Source organism: Perna viridis, chromosome 1 (genome assembly GCF_037379345.1).
Source record: "Perna viridis isolate PV_CMFRI_1.1 ecotype Kerala chromosome 1, ASM3737934v1, whole genome shotgun sequence".
Lineage (NCBI taxonomy): Eukaryota > Metazoa > Mollusca > Bivalvia > Mytilida > Mytilidae > Perna > Perna viridis.
In genome coordinates, this window is record NC_142445.1 from 28,154,988 (window position 1) to 28,162,946 (window position 7,959).

Genomic DNA, 7,959 nt, shown 5'->3' on the forward strand with positions numbered 1-7,959 from the left:
GCTACTTGGTTTATATGGTAAAGAGGTAGCGACAAGTTTCTGTTTGTTCACATTTTCAATTTATGAAAATCTAGTCAGATGGATTGTTGGTGAATTTCAATATAAAATTTACAACAAATAACTATAACGTTTTTTGCATCGTTATCAGCAGGTACGAAAACAATTCCTTGCTGAGTTCTTTCAATTGGAGTGTTATTCGGGAAATACGGTTTTTATATTGTTTATTAGGAATAAAGTGTTCTCCAAAATGTTTTATTCGGATGTAAACCATTTTCATAATTGTTTTGAAGAAAGAATCTAATGCTTTCTTCTCTACTTTCTCACGTGTTATCTATTTCATACAGTACAAATGTAGTGCGTCCAGGATGATGTAACGACAATTACAACAATTGATAATGGCTGGAGGACGATAGTAAGGTCTTTTTAGGTGTTCAATTCTCGGTCTTTAACGACATTCAGAATACATGTAATAACATGGGAAATGGGACCATACATCTACTTTGGGTAACTTCAATTTCAAGACTTTGGTATATTTTCCTTAATGTTCACATCTTTGCATAATTCACTACAATTAAAGAAAGTATTTACAGGTTGGCTTTTATTACATTTAGCAAATAAACGGAAGTTCAGTATTAATAAAATAAGTAAGGATAGTTTCTTTAACTGAATGATCATTTTATTTACCAGCAATCCTGATAAAATCAAAGCCTTTATTAATATATTATGATTTTTTATTGTTTGGACAATCAATTTATGAGAAAAGTTTGCAATAACAGTAGGCAATTATAATTTGAACTGTTTATATTTTGAAAGAGTAATCAAGGGAACCAAGGTTATAGCGGTAATCAAAAGAATGTAATCTAGGGACAAAGACCAGACATGGAAAATGCTGAATGAAATTTCATTACAATCCTTTAGAATAGTGTGATATCTAGTTAGATTTGTAAGCATTGTGCATTTAATACAAAACGATCTAACGTATATCAGTTACATGATTCTACATGCAAAACAATAATTATAAGAGACAGCCTGTATTGATTTTTTTACGATTTAATATACAGTGTGTTTTGTTTGGCAAAATATTTTTGATGTTGTACCTTAGCTAATCAATATCAATAATGTGGTCGGTTTTTGGCTGTGTTTTGAGTTTTCTGTTGTGTATTCCACAGATTCAGGGAGGTCAGCACATCCTCTTCTTTTTATTTCGACTTCGTTCATAGAACAAAGAGAATTATTGAATAACAATTATTTCCATGTAAAATTAAGACAAAATAAGCTTTTAGAAATAAAAGGAAGGGGCATACGCATGCAGCTCTTATTAGCCTTAAATACAGCCGAAATGTAATCGTCAAGTGTTGAAAGTGTTTATCGTACACTAAGAGACTTGAATCCATAACGACAGAGAAAAATTTAGGACTGGACTTCGACTGTTTTATTAATCAAAATGAGTTACTCAAAACTTACCTAAATTCAATTATTTTTTGTATATTTTTCTCATTTTTCGTTCATATTCCTGGTGTAGAAACTGGTGTTCTCATCCATGTAACAACTTCTTCGTGTTTAGTGAAAGCATTCATCACTACATAAACCACTATATTGGAAAAAATATATGTTTCTTGGGCGTTAACAAAGTTTTGAATGTAAATGTGTCTATAAAAAAAAAGCAACAATTTTTACAATTCTCATCATTTTTCGTTAAACCACGTATGAATTTGGCACTATTGTGACGTCATTACAATGAACTAAAGCCATAAAGCAGTCATTTTTACGTCAAAATAAAAAAAGTGTCGTTATAAATAGTAATTGCTCTATTTACTGTGTTGTTACATTGTTTACGACACTAACTACTCTTATCTAACAGGCAGGACAGGGACAAAATCAAATTTATAATTTATTGCCTATTGCAAGTATAAACGGTATCGCACACTGTTTTCTATTCTAGATTTACAAAGGGCGAAAAAGAATCTAAGTACAAAACCAGAGTTGATGACATAATGGACGAACTTCAAGGTAGAATTGCTAAATAACTTATGACTTCAGTTTGAACTTTTGTATGCTTACTATTGTTAACTATCCAGGAAACGCTTTTCTTTTTTACGACTCAAATCGTTTTGAAAATAAGGATATTGGGTTAATACAAAGTGGGAAATACTAGTTTTCCTTTGATACATTCTATATGAAATTCAATAATTTTACCGCTATAACCTTGATTCTCTTGATTACTCTTTCAACTTGTTCTTAGAAGGCAGAATGTGTAAAAGATTTAGTTTTAAATTTGATCATGTCTCCCTTGTAACTACCGAGTTTGTTTTGTTTTGTTTCAAGAACATGCAACTTTTCAAAAACAAATAAGCAAAGTGTAGAGAAAATAAATCGAGCCATTTACAACATTTTACGCAAAATTCTGATTACAGAACTTTTCTCTAGAATGTCACATCGCTTTATATAACCGAGTTATTCAAATGATTCCAATATGTAGAATCGATGCGAAGCTGCAAAATCATTAGTGATGCATTTTGTATGATTTGATAAAAAAGTGCTTTTACCATTCTAGAAAATACATCTATTCAGATATACATGTATGCTATTGTTACATTTTCATTGATTTCTTTTGTAGAAACTTGTAGAAAAAATAACCCGAAAATGACTCTTAAAAAGCTCCTTAAAGACACCAAGGCAGTCCTTAAAGGCTTGTGTATTTCTTTTTCTTTGTACCAAGTAATAAACATATATACAATATTAAAAATGTCAGTTAGTGTTTGAATAAAGTGTAATCAAGGGAACCAAGGTTATAGCGGTAATCAAAAGAATGTAATCCGGGGACAAAGACCAGACATGGAAAACAGACATACACAACAAAGAACATTAAGTAACTAAAATCATACATACAAAGTAACAAAAGTAAATGAGCAACTCGGACTCCACTAAAAACTGGGAGCATGGACCAGGTGCACCGGTAGGGTAAGCGTCCTCTGCTTTTCTAGAAACACCCACCGAGTTGCTCATAAAAAGTCAAGTCCGGGGTAGACAAAAGAGGAAAGGAAAACTATGACCCGTTGAATAAATCAGTTTTCATGGTGCTGATGGATACGCCATAACGGTCAACGAGTTCATGATGACGACCATAAAACTTCTGTAGTGATGACTTCAATCTTGTAGCAACATAACCCTGTTCCAGAAGCCTATTTGTTAAAGTTCTAGCGCGATACAAAAAGTCTGCGTAGTTTCGGCAAGCTCTGGCATAACGTATGAGTTGTGATATGAACTCTCCATACGCAGGAGCCGAAGGGATGTTGCCACAGATGAAAGGAAAGTTGACAATTCTGAACGAAAAGTCATCACGTTGGTCGTAAAGTTTGGTCAATAGTTTTCCTTTATCATCGATTTCTAACTGAAGGTCAAGATATGAGGCTGACTTCACAGTGTCTGTAGTATCCTTTATCTCAAGTTCTTTTGGGTAGATGCGATGTATCAAATCCCCGAAATTAGGATTGTTTAAAGATAATACGTCATCTATATAGCGGAGATTGAAGGATCTAGCCAAACAAAGTATAAAGTTAAGTATTTAACTGGGAGTAACATATAATTTACAGCAATAATTCGTTTTTAACGACTTTAACCAATAGAACTAAACTTGTATTTAAAACCAGATAGTGGTGTGTATAAAGAGATTGTGAAGACAAGAAAAAAGTTGAGGGAAGAATTAAAATGGATAGTTTCTGGTAAGTAACATTTTAAAAAATTACACGTTTTAGAATTTTACACCATAAGTATAACTAACGAAACAAAATCGTTTTTGAAAAAAATAAAACCTGTATTATAATTAATGTACGAAAGTCCATTGAGCTAATTTTCGAAGAATAAATCGAATATCCAATAATTTGTTATACATTAAAGAAAAATTATAGGAGTCATTTTCTGGTTATTTCTAACCAAGTTCCTCCAAAACGTTCTATTTTTTGCAAAATAACTAGAATAGAATATGAAGGAAATATGTTTTTCATTACTTCTTTGTGTTCAAATACGTCTTTTTGATATTCCTGTCAAATGTATATGAACGAAGATAAATATTGAATAAGAAAGAATGGCTATCGATTATTTGAGTCATTCGTTCAAACTATACGTGACAACGTAAGTAACATGCATGATTTTATTTATCTAATTTAAAAAGTAAAGCCGAAAAGAGGAAACAATAGTTGTGCAGTTACTAAAACGAGATATGGGAGGTACGTCCTGTTTTATTGCTTGAAGTTTGTAATCAGAGCAAACTTATTTTGAAAGAATCTTTTGTTAATTAATTGCCCTATAGAAAAGTGATTACAATTCAAAATGAATACAATAAGGTTTTAACGAAAAGATTTAATTTTGAGGGGAGGTAATAGTATGCGATACTTGATTCTGTATACACTTTTTCAATTCGTTGGTGTTGGGGGATTTGCTGTATTATATATATATAGAAAGGTCTGAAAAACTCCCAACGATGTTAGAACTATATAGCCTAGCTGGCCGAGTGGTCTACGGCGCTGGACTTTGTGCAGGCGGTGTTGCCACAGATGTCACAGCGGTACGAGCTGAGAGAACGACCACAAATTTGCAGCGCAAATTTGACAGTTCTAACATCCTTGGGAATTTTTCCGACGTTTCTATACGTTTATATATCTTCTCTGTATCAATTTGATCTGGTGTTTATGACTTGAAATCAGACAATGGCAAGATTTTCAAAACATATTGTAATATGGATGTAGATGGTGGAGGATGGACAATGAGATTTTTATTATTTTGATGTTCACGTTATTAATGTACAGCACAATTACTTTGTTTTTTAAGGAGAAATTAACAAAACATTTGATTAAAAAAAGACTTAAAATAGTTGTTATTTATTATTAGCATTATAAGTTACTTTTTTCTGCACTCCGTCATATAAATGTAAACATGAAATACGTAAAAGGAATGTAACGGTTACCATATTTGAGGGACATTCAGCGTGTACCACAAGTTTCTAGTAACAAAATGACATTTTGAGTGTGGAAGTGCAACTTTCACTCTGCAACTCAACATAAGTAACCTTTTTTTCAGGATGGGAAACAACCTCATAATAAATAATCATATTTTTTAAAGTAATTTAGATACAATCAAATCTTTAATAAGTAATTATTAAATAAGGATTTTATCTATTTGAAAATTAGTTATAAGGCTGTATGTGATATATTTTATACTTAATTGCAGATGCAGAAAAGATAGGAATATACCGTATAATTTTTTTTAAAAAGAAACTATTCTTTTAAGTTTTATAAACCCTTTTTCACAATACATGTTAAATATACCATATTGTATCCTATTGGTACAATCAATGAAGGTCATACAGTTGAAAAGAGACGGCTCTACTAACTTAGGAAGAACTTGGCAGGAGTATAAAGACGGATTTGGAGATTTGAAAGGAGAATTCCGGCTGGATGAGGATGCATTTTTTTCCAATTCCAAGACAATGTAAAGTTAAACTTTCTTTATCCACAAAAAGCGCTGCACTTAACGATGGTTGAGCATTTGATCACTGAAGCATTTTTATAATGTAATTACATAAAGTAACAACATTTAATGGATGTAATACATTGTTTATATATGCAAACATTATAATTGTAGTAATCCAAAATTCGCCAGTCTCTGTATATTGTTAATGTATTAATTTTCGTGAGTGTGTGAAATGAACATATTCGCGAGTATCAACTTTCGCGGTTTCAAAAAAGAATTTTTTCGAAACGTTTTGTAGTTTAAAGGTCAAATTCACGGGTGTTAGTCTTTTTCTCTCCACCGCGAAAATTAAAACGTTTACTGTATTTTTTAGTTCCAGTCAGCACAGTGTTATTGTCGATACAAAAATAAGACAAAGACAAAAAAGCTCAGAACAAGTTAGGGAACTACCATTTTATTTTTATTGACGACGCTAAGATCAAATTTGAAAAAAGGCAGGAATGGAATTTTTGAAAAACGGGTCAGAAGAAAAAAGTATAAAGGCAGAATCTATTATTGCCCTAATTTTTTTGTTTATATGTAAAAACAATTTCGCGGAAAAAAGGCAGGACCTGAAGTTTCTCAAGATTAAAAGCAGGTTAGAAAATTTAATCCTAGCACTTCTCTCAAAAATCAAATGGTTGCTCCCTTAATATAGAATAATAAAATCCATTTTTGTCCAAATACAGCTAATTCCTACGAGTAAAAACAAAACATTACTGTGTTTTTTATGTTTATAGGTAACGAAAAAAATCCATCAACTTACTAGTGGAAAGTATGAATTACGTATCGACTTGGCAGATTGCGAAGGAAAATCATGGCATGCCGTTCACAAGTCAATTAAACTCGGTGGTTGTAACATGAATCTTCTTTTTTCCTTTGATCTTTTTATGGAATAACATAGAGACGACAAGCATGTACCAAAATGTATGCTCTAAATTGAAGCAACCAAATAATATTGCATGAAAGGTCACATGGGCCTATATAATGCAATGAGGAAACAGCCATGAAATAACCAAAACACTAAAACCAATATTGCATGGGTAAGCTCCGCCTCTTTGGGAAAAGATTACGCCTACAAAAAAGCACACATACAAATGTCAATTTTATTAGGTTTCATATAATAAAATACAAATCTTTAAATCTCTTTGTGTTCTTTTTGGTGTTTGCGTTCGTTTGAGACGATATCAGCTTTTCTATATCCTCATCTGAAACGGGTGCGATGAAACGCTCCGGTTCGACATTCTCATCTTTGAAGTCGGTTAGTAAGAAATCTCCAAGCCCAAACGTGCCCAAGTGGTAATAATCCACGGCTTGCGAAACACTCATGTCATAAAATGGTTCAATATTTTGATGAATTTGCGACAATCTAATATTCTTCAACGCCTTCCTCGTTAGCCAAATAAACTTCTCAAGCTGCGCGTTCGAAAGTTTATTTGTCTAACTCGGAATACTATGCTATAAATATAACTTAATCTTTAAAATATCAACAGACTGTGGGAGGGTATATTGGAACAACAGGTAGGTTTATACTTGTAAAGTAAAAATAATAAAAATCTTGTCAGTTTTCTGACACTGTCATACATGTGGTATACAGTCTTTAATGCTCTGGCCACGGTAGAAGAAAATTAATATGGTATTTCCAATTATAATAAATGAAACTAATGGGTATTTTTCCATTTGCATAGAAAGGCAAATTAAAATTTAATGTTCAGAAGCCAAACCCTTGTCTTTTTTTCAAAATGATATTTATCTAAAGTAGCTAATGAATAACTTTTATTATAGGAGATTCATTGGTTCAGCATAATTCCGCAAGGTTTTTAACAAAAGACCAGGGTAATGATACATGGTCAAACAATTGCTCTGTGAAATATGGAGAGGGAGGATAGCGGTATAAAGCCTGTTATAACTTAAGTCTAAATGGATATACAGCGAAAAAAAGTTATTATTCTATGAAATTTTATCGAATTATGATATGTTCTTACTAATAATACTATCTGTCAATAAAATGCAACTTTTTTCATATTTTCCTTAAACTTGACTTACAAGACAAAAATGTGAAAGGGGAATCAAGGAAACCAGGAAACGACGGGTAATTGAAAAAAAATAAGTCCCAGGAAAACGACTAGACAAGGAAAATAGATACATACCTGGAATAACCAAAACATAAACAAAATTGATTGAGCAACCTGGACTTCAGTAAAAACTTGGAGTACAGAACAGGTGCACAATATATATATATATAAAAAAAAACGTTTTCAGACTTTGATTAAAGCTATATCATAGACAGAGAGTATGAAATCTAATGTAAAGATACCATACCATAAGTACAAAAATGTAAGGCACAATCTGCAGACGTACATGTGAACTTTCACTGACGGATTCAAATACACTATTATTGGTGTATATCGAAAATTCTCAAATGTTATAAAAGAATAAAACGGAACTCGC

General features: G+C 32.0%; 1 long non-coding RNA gene across 1 annotated transcript; it reads left to right on the top strand.

Annotated features, from left to right (window-relative positions):
* The first annotated feature begins 1,940 nt into the window (after nucleotides 1-1,940).
* LOC148628059 (uncharacterized) lies at nucleotides 1,941-6,653 on the top strand. The gene is made up of 3 exons (XR_015922340.1): nucleotides 1,941-2,010; nucleotides 3,651-3,722; nucleotides 5,357-6,653. It is a non-coding gene; the product is annotated as an uncharacterized LOC148628059 (long non-coding RNA).
* Nucleotides 6,654-7,959: the final 1,306 nt, after the last annotated feature.